This window comes from Nematolebias whitei, chromosome 7 (assembly GCF_014905685.2).
Source record: "Nematolebias whitei isolate Nwh7 chromosome 7, NemWhi1, whole genome shotgun sequence".
Classification (NCBI taxonomy): Eukaryota; Metazoa; Chordata; class Actinopteri; order Cyprinodontiformes; family Rivulidae; genus Nematolebias; species Nematolebias whitei.
In genome coordinates, this window is record NC_056504.1 from 36454297 (window position 1) to 36466224 (window position 11928).

Here is an 11928-nt window from a genome sequence, read left to right on the forward strand (position 1 = left end):
GTCACTTTGTAGCGTCACTTTGTAGCGTCACTTTGTAGCGTCACTTTAGCAGCGCTTGTAGTAAGACGTAGTATAAATGTGATCATTAAATCTTCAATCTAAAGTTTATAACTTAATTTTTTTAATCAATGCAATTCTTTATGAATGCAGTGTTTTAAAACTGATCCATCAATTAGGAAACTTTTCATGTCACTGCTTAAAACTGAAACAAAAATAAGACTTATTGTGCTAAAACCGAGACTATTTCACATTTATTTATTTTCCAAACATCTATGTCATATCAGAATCAGAATTTATTGTCATTGCACAGCAGCACAATGGAATTACATTTCAGTACAGCCCGTCCAAAGAAACAAAGACTTTTTTTTTTACTTTTTAGAAGTGCAACTTTTACAACATTTCCCCATCTCATTCATTTAAAATCCAGTCACATCGTTTCATTTTTTGCCAATGGAATTAAATATATATTTAACGTGTTTCACCAACTGGAATCATAGAATCATTTGCCTGTCCAATTAATAATAATGTACCTACCCTTTATTTATGTAGAAGAGATGCTATCACATTTAAATATGTTCTCTTCAAACAAGTGTGTTGTGCATTATATCCTGAAATTTTCACAATTATTTACTCAAACCCAAATACTGACAAAGTATGAGGCAAAGACTTTTCTTTTGTGGCTCAAAAGTACCTCATTGTAATGTGAATTATTTTTAAAAAGCTCAGGATACATGTTTTTTAGACACATTTTCTAATTAATACACTCACATTTATATAATAGTTATATTGTAACTTTACACATCAAGACATTCTTTTGTAAAATATCGTCAGACACAAAGATAAATGCTTGTTAAGTCCAGATAAGATCAGCGTAAAAAGAAAGTCTCATACACTGCAGGAACAAGTTTAACAGAAAAACTTTACACCTCTGGGTTTTATATCATGATCTAAAACAAGTCATGATGGTTTTATTTTTAATGTGAAGCTCCAGCACCATAGTGGCACTAACACATGATCGATATGAAAGCTAACTTTTCATAAATATACACTCCACCCTTGTCATCAAACTGATCCCAGAAACATAATACCTTCTGTAATATGAAACCCACATGTGTCGCACTCAAAGACTTTTTAACCAGAACTCATTTCACTTCACTGGATCAGAGCAAGGCTCACCTTCACAGCTCCAGTGATCAATGTAAGAATAAAGGCCTTACAGATGCTACCACATTTTCACAGTCAATACAACGGTAAATTGCAATTATGGACGTGTTATGAACAATTTCATGGGTGAGCTCTCCTTGCCTCTTGGCAATATGGTTTCCATGACAGATTTGGCACTGGCAGTCTTGCGACACATCTGCCTTATTGCCTGCGTTTGGCTCAGTGGCTCACTCTGACATATTTGAATGTTCCATTCAGCCAGCTACAAAGAGTTGGTCAGAGCAGGAAACAGATTTGTTAAGAGGTTTGTGTACGCTTGTCCGCAGCTGTACAAGTGTGTGCATGCATGTATAAATGAGTCGACCATCTGTATCTGTGGGTGTGCAGTAAAGTACATGCAGAAAATACATGGTACTGTATATATACACAGTATGGTTGTTTTACTTTGAATGACCGAGCTTGAACTCTGGTTGGTGCCTGTTGGGGTGATTCTGAATTGATGTGACACACAAAGTTGTATTTTTCTTGATGACTTGGTCAAGCTAAGATAATATCTAAATGTTGCAATAAGGACGCTTCTTTTAGACCCAAAGTACAAAAGACAGGACAGTGTAACAGTTGTGTAATAAATAAAGTGAGACTAAAATAAATCAGCCAAAATATCAGATATTGAGCTAACAATCAGGGTGGTAGTAGCTGAGCTTAACTGTACTTTACACTTTGAGTGCAACACATTTTATAGTATTTTTTTGCTTAAAACTTTGGCAATAAGAGTTGGCATCAACCTTGTCAGAGTCAAAGATTCTTTGTCATTCGCACCATATGTACCATGTGGTGAAATTATGTACACAGGGTCCCAGTTACAATCAAGAATAAAATGTAAAAGAAAAACAGGAGTAAGATCTAAGATATGAACTAAGAAAAACATCAAATAAATATACACGACACACTAATAGCATAAAAACAATATGCCAAACAGCAGCACGAACATGAGTCTGAGTGAGCAGATGAGCACGAATGAACACAACAACATGAAGCAGATCAGCAGCAACATGAAACAGATCAGCAGCAACATGATGTGATTTTACAGTGATTGTTCTGGTTAGAGAATCATGAGTCTAACAACATCAACATCAGGGTAGAAGCTGTTCCTCAGTCTAGTGGTTCTACACTTAATGCTCCTCAACCTCCTTCCTGAGGGGAGTGGGGCAATAAGTGTGTGTGCTGGGTGAGTGGGGTCCTTCATGATGCAGTTGGCCCTTTTCCTACATCTGGAGGTGTAGATGTCTGTGATGGTGGGGAGGCTGACTCCAACAGACTTCTGTGCAGCCTTTACCACTCTCTGCAAAGCTTTTCTTTCTGCAGCTGTGCAGCCTCCATGCCACACGTTGATGCTGGAGCACAGGATGCTCTCCACTGCACACCTGTAGAAGGAGGTGAGGACTTCACAGACCAGCTCGTCTCAGCTGCCTGAGGAAGTAGCGTCTCTGATGAGTTTTCTTGATCAGGCTGGAAATGTTGTTGCTCCAGCTGAGGCTGTTGTTCAGGTGCACACCCAAGCATTTGTAGCTGGAGACCACTTCCACAGCAGATTATCCTATGTTGGGGGTGGGGGGGTGTAGGTGTGTTTATCCCTTTTGAAGTCCACGACCATCTCCTTTGTCTTCTTCAAAATTGATGTGAAGGTTGTTCTTCCTGCACCAAGTCTCCAGGTGTTCCACTGCCTACATGTTGCTGGACACATTGTTTGTGATGCATCCAACCACCACGGTATCATCTGCAAACTTTACAATATGACATCCTGGATGGGTCGGTGCACAGTCATACATTAGCAGAGTGAATAGGAGGTGGTCCTTTTTTTCCTGTCTTAAAATCAAATATACCACTTTTAAGTAATAAAGCATACATTTAAAGTATGCATAAAAATTAGGGACAAGTTATCGATTTTTGAAAAATCCCACTGTAAGCATGGAGGTTGGATAAATGAAGTAGCTAAATGTAATCAACACGTTTCCCTCCTTGTATTAGTAGGATCTTTCACAAATTAACAGAAAATTGACACACACACACACACACACACACACACAAATAACCCTTCTAAAATTTTCATTTTCTGTTGTGGGTATAAAGAAAAAAAAAAAGGATCATGTTAGTTTTGGTCAAAGCTTCAGAGGGCCACAGATGAGAGACTAAAGAGCTGCATGTGGGCAGCTGTGGGTTAGAGCAGTCATCCTCCAATTCAAGAGTTGGGGGTTTGATTCCACCAGCAGTCACATGCATTGCTGAAGTGTCCCCGGGCAAGACACTGAACCCCTCACTGCCTCCGATGTGTGTCTCATCAGTGTATGAATGTGAAAGCACTGCATATTGCAGACCACTCACTAACTAACCATCTAAAATCATGTGTTGTTTTGGTCATGGTAGGTCATGTAATGTTTTCCAAGCAGCTTAGCAATAAGAATTTAGAAAAGTCTTGTTTCGCAGTATGCAAATTATGTTTGTAAATAATGTTTGCCCCAGATATTAAAAATAGCATCCTCAACAAGCAGAACTTGATAAAGCCAGTTTTAACCATCAGAGCTGGAAGCATGAGTCAACTGAAGACAGGGATAAAAAAAAGGCACTGACTTGTTTTAGTCATACTGTGTGTAGGTTCAGAGTAGTAGCTCGCTTCCAGTCGGTGCAACACACACACACACACGCACACACGCGCACACACTGTCCTAGCCTTGCTCTCTCTTGTTTGGGACGAATGTAATTGATCCGGGCACGCAGCCGCCGCAGCCGATGCGTTGTCTCCCTCGTTTCTAGTCAGTGGATGTTTCAAGCAGCCTCCTTTCCAAAAAGGCAGCCTCCGCTTATTTTCCTCACATTAAACTTGAGCGTACGCGCGGAATCTAAAGCCAATCGGGGGGGTGCTTGTGTCCGCAGTGTTGTGGAGGCAGATCGGGGGAGGGAATGGATGCGAGCGGCGGAGCAGAGGCGCACCGCAGCATCTCCCAGACGCAGCTCGCTCCTCTCTGATGCAGCTCTGGATCTGGACTCTGGACCAAAATTTAAATAAAACCTCGGGAGGACGAGCTCACGACTGGTTTTTTTTTTGCTTTTCTTCTTTTTCTTTTTTCAAACCTGAACGGGCCGGAGATCAGTGTCTGCTTGTTATTCTGCACATGCTGGGGTTTCAGATGGAGAGCTGGGGAAGCCTCACTGGGAGACAACCCACCAGCGCTTTCTTTGATTTCATATAGTTTTCTTGTCATCAGGGAGGTTTGTGATAGTTTCCTCTTAGCTTCAGTTTTATTGTCATCTCTTGGCGTAAAAAGTGCTGAACCCAACATCAACTCGGCTGTTTTATAGAAGTAGAGGACAGCGCTGGCATCCATCCACGCGCGCTCCGCACACTGTTTTCTAATTATGATGGAACTATGAACCGAACCGAGGCAGCACATAACGCACGCTTCCTGCATCTGCACAGCGCGTTCTCGTGTAAGAAGGACTGAGTGTTTTGGAGATGAAAATCTTCTGATTCTCCTGCTCTTTTTTTTTTTTTTTCTTTCTTTTTTTTTTTTGCCGGCTGTCAGTGACGCAACATCTCACACAGACTGCATGAGAAATCCATGCGTTGAAAAGGGCGTGAACTTGGAAGCCACTAACCTCCTCCTCATAAATAAACCATCCGCTCAACTATAAAGGTGATTTACGGCTTTTGCAACCTTCTAGAACCCCATCCCGCGAGAAATAATGGATCTGAAGGCGGACTCAGAGGACGTGGACTACAAGAGACCCGCTCCCATTGAAGTTTTTGCCACCAGGTCCACGCTTCATGGCATCTCGCACATGTTCAACTATGAGCGGAAGTACATCAAGCGCAGCTTGTGGATTGTGTTCTTCATGGCCTCGGTGGGCGTGCTGGTGATGGTGTGCGTGGACCGGGTGCAGTTTTACTTCGCGTACCCCCACGTCACCAAGCTGGATGAGGTGGCGGCAGCGATGGTCATGTTCCCCGCGGTCACCATCTGCAATCTGAACTCCTTCCGCTTCAGCAGGGTGACTCGAAACGACCTGTACCACGCTGGGGAGCTGCTTGCCTTGCTCAATGGCAGGTATGTCCACCTGTATGTCACTCAGAAACCCACCTCACCTATTTTACTCAAGGTTCAAACACAAAGTTTTGCACCATGGGAGCTCACCTGTTAGAATTTGTTGGACAAACTAATGTTTCTGCTTCTTGCACAACAACATGCACATACAAGGCAGGATTAGGACCCTCAGGGGCCCCTGGGAATAAATCCCACCCCAACCATTTCCATCACTTTCCATGCCAAGCCACATGACATGAACCTGCACCTGTGACAGTGATGGCTCATTTTGCTCTGCTGGATTTTCTACTTATTTCTAATTGATGCAACACGTCTGATCAGTCAACTTCAGATGCAAGCCTTTTAGTTTACACATCTTGGCCATCAGCTAGTCAGGGCAGTCTGCTTGAGTATAAGTCAATAAAATTTAAGAGCGTTTTTATTTATTGGACAGTGACTTTGAGCAAAGTTTTTCTTTTTTTTTTTTTTCATCTGCTATGAAGGGTTCCTTTGCATCAAAGGCCTCTAGCCTCGTGCCAGGTTCCCTTTATACCAGAACCATATTAGTGCACATGTGACCTATTGTTTGAGCTACAAGTATGTTCACACCACAAATAAATAGAGCACAAGTCTGATTGTTTTGCTGTCATGCGACCAATATCTGATGTATTTTTTACGACAATCTGAGCATCAAAATTATGATTTTTATCAAATCAAACACTATAGTCACATTCATGTGACGTGTCTTGTTTGTTTTTTCAAAGTGCTCATTTCATCTGACTTTTCTTACATCATTAATGTAGGTGTGTGCTAATTGAACCGAATATTGATATATTTGATACCAACGTCAACCAGTTTTGAGGCTTGAAACTCCATACCCCAGTTTTGAACTGATAAAACTCCTGGATAAGTTACATCAGATCATACTTGTCCTATAATTTCAGTTTGTTGCTCCCATTCTACAAGTGTTATTCAGTGCTGGAGTAGATAGGACGCAGCAAAGTCAAGTCTAAACATTGAATAATGCGAGCATGACAGACAATTATTTTGTTGGCTCTGACTTTACAACAACAAAATTCAGAATTGATATACAAATGCGGACAAGCATAGCATCCATTTTTACTTCCGTAAACACAGTGTGCAGCGTGTGACTTTATGTTTTGTGTGCATGCAGGTTGCTTCAATCCCTTTCACACTGGAATCTGACGGTGGTCGCATTTAAGTTATGATTGTGAACGACCATGCAAAATTCAGTTCCCAGCAAACAAATCTGACTTGAGACCTGCAATGTGAACACAGCCTTTAAAATGCAACTGTGTTACTTTTATCAACACATGAAACAATGCTTTTCTCCAACAAAATATTTTGATCACTTTAACTCCCTGAGCCAACTCGTCAAAAGCTTTGTCCCCTCTTTGTGGCGTTAGTGTTGATGTCTTCTATTGCCAGTCCCGGCAGCAGCAGCATAAAAAAGGTACTACCTAACTTTGAACTTGCACAAAATCTCATTTTGGACTTTTCTTTTGCTAAATGCAAAACAAGCGTAATTCACCTGTGTCTGAATTGTCTCTGGGTAAAACCTTGCATGCCACACAAAAGTGCAAAGCATGTGTTAACAGCTGCCTGACTTGATTGTCACCATAAGGCCACAGGGAGGTGTGTAAAATGACACACAACGCTTGGAAAACCTTTTAAGGCTCTCAGAAAATATGACCTGTGCTGCCCTTAGCCTGATGTAACTGTGGAAGATAGAGGGTCATGAATGAAAGGTGGCCACTGAAAGTGGTGGTGGTGGGTGGGGGCAAATTAGAGCGTTAGCTTTAATGCAAAGGTACGATCACATGGTCTGAAATCAGTGCTGCATATTAACTATGTTCATGGAATTGTTACATTTGCTGAAATGTGTTGACCGTGTTTAATGAAAGTTTAAAATAAATGTACCCCTCATTAAATCATTCGCTCAGTTAACAGATCAGTGAACTATTCTGAAACGATCCATGTAAGACTGTGTTTCGATATTGGATTAAGAAAATGGTTACAATATTTCAAAAACACTCCCTGCTGACAGTGTGTGGAGAGATGCGTGCGATTCACGACTACCATCCCCTCCAAATACTCTTGTTGCTCTCTGCTGGGCTTTGATCATTTAGTCCTTTGGCAGCTCTGACAACCTCACTGCCTCATGCTGAAACTTTTTGAGTTTGAATATCTCCATTTTTCTTTTCATTTTCTGTGCTGCACATCTTATTCTGATCATGTTTGCTTGAGGACTACAGCGGGGAGCTACAAAATTCACACAAAATGCACATGCAGACCAAAGCAGGCATATATCATGCAAAAAAAAAAAAAAAAAAAGAAATATCTACTACAGGTACAAACTACTGCATGCAAACGGCATCTTGAATACATCACTATGTATTTTTAGCATATTGATCCATACATCTCTGCAGCTCAAGGCATAGGCTTCACATGCTTGACTGAGGTATATCCAATCTCCCATGTTCATCCTCAGTATTGTTTGCCTACGACCTCTATTCACTTATCTGTCCTGGTGATAACTTTACAGTAAAGTAACATATTCCCTTTCTTTAGGCTGCAACACTTTTTTTTCTTGGATGGTATAGATTTCAACCTGCGTTTTTACGTCTAACATGGATTTTGTCTGTTTGTACTCTCTAATGACAAACCACTGAAATAACACAGGTGTCCACCCCTTTTTACGTGTTAGTGCAGATTCAGGCTGATTTTGTGTAAAAGCGATGAAGTAAGAAAATCCAACATTTTTCAGTCAGGTCATCTGGACAGTTTTTTTTTTTTTTTGTGCTGAAACGTTTCGCCTTCGGTCCGGAAGGCTTCATCAGTCAAGGAAACGCACAACAAAACTGATTCTTCCTCCAACAGCTTACTCCAACAAACCAGTTCTGCTTGTGATAAGATGGTCTCTTTGGTACGCCCCCTCCTCCATTGCCAGCCCTCTTCCGTGTTGACAGTCTTGTCAAACTGGTTGAAAACAACAATGTTCATGCTCAATAATCCAGGTATACAATCCAACATTTTTCAGTCAGGTCATCTGGACAGTTTCTTTTTTTGTTTGTGCTGAAACGTTTCGCCTGTCCAGATGACCTGACTGATAAATGTTGGATTTTATACCTGGATTATTGAGCATGGACTTTGTTGAAGTAGAAAAAAAAGTGCTCAGGAAAGAGGAAAAATTAAAGTAGTCGCTTCGAGTGACTTTGATGAGCTGACTTTAGGTGAGGCGAGGGGACTACAAGCAGAGGCAATTAACTTGTGTCTCGTAAGCTGTGTGATGAACGTCTTTATCCCTGTGTAATTAGTGCTGTTTGTTAAGCTACAGAGTTGTCCCACTGATTAACACTCTCATCTCCCTCATTGTTTTTTTTGCCCCCGTTCTTTTGGCTTTTAGGGGACTTCCTTTTTCTTTTTACTTGCTCAGAGAGTACAACATATTACACATTCTCAAAAGATGTCAAGGTCAACAGTGTTGGCTGGTATTCCTCTTGTAGCATATTAGGACCAAGGTGCTAGTTATTTTGAGCGATGGAGATAGAGTTCACGTAGTAGTCAGCTCCTGTTCTTTGTTGCTTTACGTCAGCTGCATCTAAGAAGGACTGTTTGTAAGAATGATGGCAGGGAATGAGCTAACATGTTGGCTATGTGGACATACAGTACTTTCAAAACATCTACTTTAAATGTATGCAAGTTGTGCATTTCCCAAAGCAGCAAAATAAAGCATTATTCAATACAATCGCTTTTATCATGCACATGAAATGAAAACTATGGCCCTAATCCAATGTTCATACAGTTTGCACAGACCAGGCTTTGTTGCTGTGTGCCATGAAGTTTGTTTATGATTCATAAATTAACACAAAGTTAATTTTTCATGTTACTATCTAACCTTGACGCTATGAATTTGAAACCGAGTTCAGAGCTTTCAACATAAAAGCTTAAAAGAGAAGTGCTACTAGTCAGTAATGAGGTTAAAGGATTTATAGAGAATGATTCAAATATCCCTTGAGTGACTAGCTCCTTTTGTGGTTGAGTTTTTTTTTTTTTTTAAAGCTGTCAGAACCTAAGTAAACTCTCGCACTATATTCACCACAGCATTGCACAAGCTGTGCAGAGAAGTGTCCTTACCTTCAGGGTATTTTATCTACTGTGACTGTTATAGGTACTGCAGCAGACCTTTTAAGTTCAGATGTTTGCCCAATGTTATTGCCTCACTGTTCACGGGATGGATTTGTTATCTGCTCCAAGGTGTTTGATGCTTAATCTTGTCTGGCAACGCATAAGAAGAAATTCTAAAGGCTAATAGAATGAGACAAATGAAAAAAAAAAGGTGATAGACAGTGTGGTGCACACGTTAGATGATAGTTGATGAGGTACTTCCTCACCCAGCATCAACGAGGCTAATACAGTGATGCTGATTTTAATTACGCTAAAAGAGACCAATTATGTCCCTGATGCACAAGTAGACACAAAGTTATGAAGTCCCAATAATAAGTTTGTGATATGCTTTGGTCAGAACACACAAGGACGTAAACACTGTCATTTGAGCTGTTTTCTTTGCTCGTGATGTAAGGAATTAAAAGTTTGACACTAGTCCCCACTTCTCCCCCACGTTCCTCAAGGTGTAACTTTCAAATTGTTTGCATACACACAAATTCCAAATCAATCCCCCTCAGAGAAAAATGTATATTCAGCCAGACAGATTACATCCAAACAGTTGCACACACACACAACACAGAGTTGTAACAAACACTCATCATTAAAGCTATTATAAATGATTATGTTCCCCATGTTTAATCTTTTATAGACAATTTAGTCCTTAATCCTGTATGTTGTAACTGGACCAGGATATTGAAACAGGATACATCAAATAAAAACACTTGTAATTCCTCCACCACACATGGGCTAAATAAACCCCAGGTTCGTTTTATTGCAGTTACAGTGGTTATTGAATTTTCATTCAACCACTGAGAAAAAAATCATAGATCAAATGTGCAATAAAAATATTATTGTAAAAAAAATGTCAGATTTTTTAGTGTTAGCAAAGAAAAATGGAGAAATCAAAGCTCCAAAAAAGTTTGAACTTCCTGCTCATGATGCACAGTAAAGTCAGAACTATTTTAGGTGCAAGTTAAGAGATCAGGTTAAGAAAGTTTAAATATGTGCTACTCTGAACTTGAAGTGATGATTTTCTCCTACAGATCCTAACTCAAATAAATTAGATGTTTTCAAAACCAGCAACCCTGAACCAAAATGACTGGGTTGTGTTTTTTGGAAGTACTCGCCTCACTAAAAATATGTTCTCAGGCATAAAAAGTCATTCCTAAAAAAATAATAATAATAAAAAAAAATTAGATTCAAAACCTTTCGGGCTTAACAATGACCAGGGCAGCCAGAAAAAAACACACACACAAAAAAAACCCACAACCGAAAAAAAACCGGGTAGGATCCAAAAGTTGCAGAGCTCTGACTTTTAAATTTATTATTATTATTTTTTTTTATTATAGGGCCTATATACTTTTTCAAAAACATGGTTCTTACATATTCACATCAGTAAGACATGGTTTTCACATTCCTCAACCACCACCAAGTAAAATAATCCTCCCGTGTTTTAAACTATCCATCTTTTAAAACATTAGCCTGTACCATTTCTAATTAAGAGGGGTGAAGCCAACATTTACATTTTCTACATGAAAATAAACACACACTTAACTAAAACAAATTTCTAGAAAAAAACAAACATTTGAAAACAATAATTTAACCAATAATTTAATTTCAACAATTTAAAGCCAAATGACAACCAAAACCCAAACAGAATCCAAAATATCTCCCCTCCCTCTCAGTCAATGTGGATTTTCCCAATGAGGCTGATTGAAAACATCAGTTCCTTGTCAACACTGCTCATGCTTCCATCACATGACCCGGTGACCTCAAAGAGAAGGAGAGAATGATCAGAACAACAAAATCTTAAAGTTAAATTAATTAATTGATCACCAGGTTTAAACATTTTCCCAATAACAAACAAAAAATATATTTGTGCATTAAGTTCATTTACCATACCATACCATACCACTTTATTTATAAAGCACTTAAAACAGCAACAAGGCCAACCAAAGTGCTGTACAGACAAAACAACAGGTAACACACAAAGCAAAATACAAAATGAGGTAAATCAGAATATAGACAAAAAACGATGCAGATAATGACGACAAACCAGTGTGGAGCATACAGGATCAAAACACAGATCATCTGGTGTTGAAAGCTATTGAATAGTAGTGAGTTTTTAAACAGGACTTGAAAACCGAGAGGGAGGGGGCCTGTCTGACAAGCAGAGATAACTCGTTCCAGAGTCTTGGTCCTGCTACAGAGAAGGCCCTGTCACCTCTGCACTTAAGACGAGTTCCTGGAACTGTGAGGAGCAACTGGTCCGCTGACGTCAGGGAGCGTGGTGGGACATACGGTTGTAGCAAATCAGAGAGATGGGGGGGCGACACTGTTCAGTGATTTGTAGACATACATGAGTATTTTGAACTGGATTCGAAAGTGAACCGGTAACCAGTGCAGTGAGGCCAAATTTAGAGTATAAAAAGTACATAAATACAACACCTGTTAGTGAAGGGGTAAATCCCTCACACATACACACACACACACATAC

At 39.9% G+C, this 11928-nt stretch overlaps 1 pseudogene; it reads left to right on the forward strand.

Annotated features, from left to right (window-relative positions):
* The first annotated feature begins 4905 nt into the window (after positions 1-4905).
* LOC119412795 overlaps positions 4906-11928 on the forward strand; it is a 9618-nt pseudogene continuing 2595 nt past the window's right edge.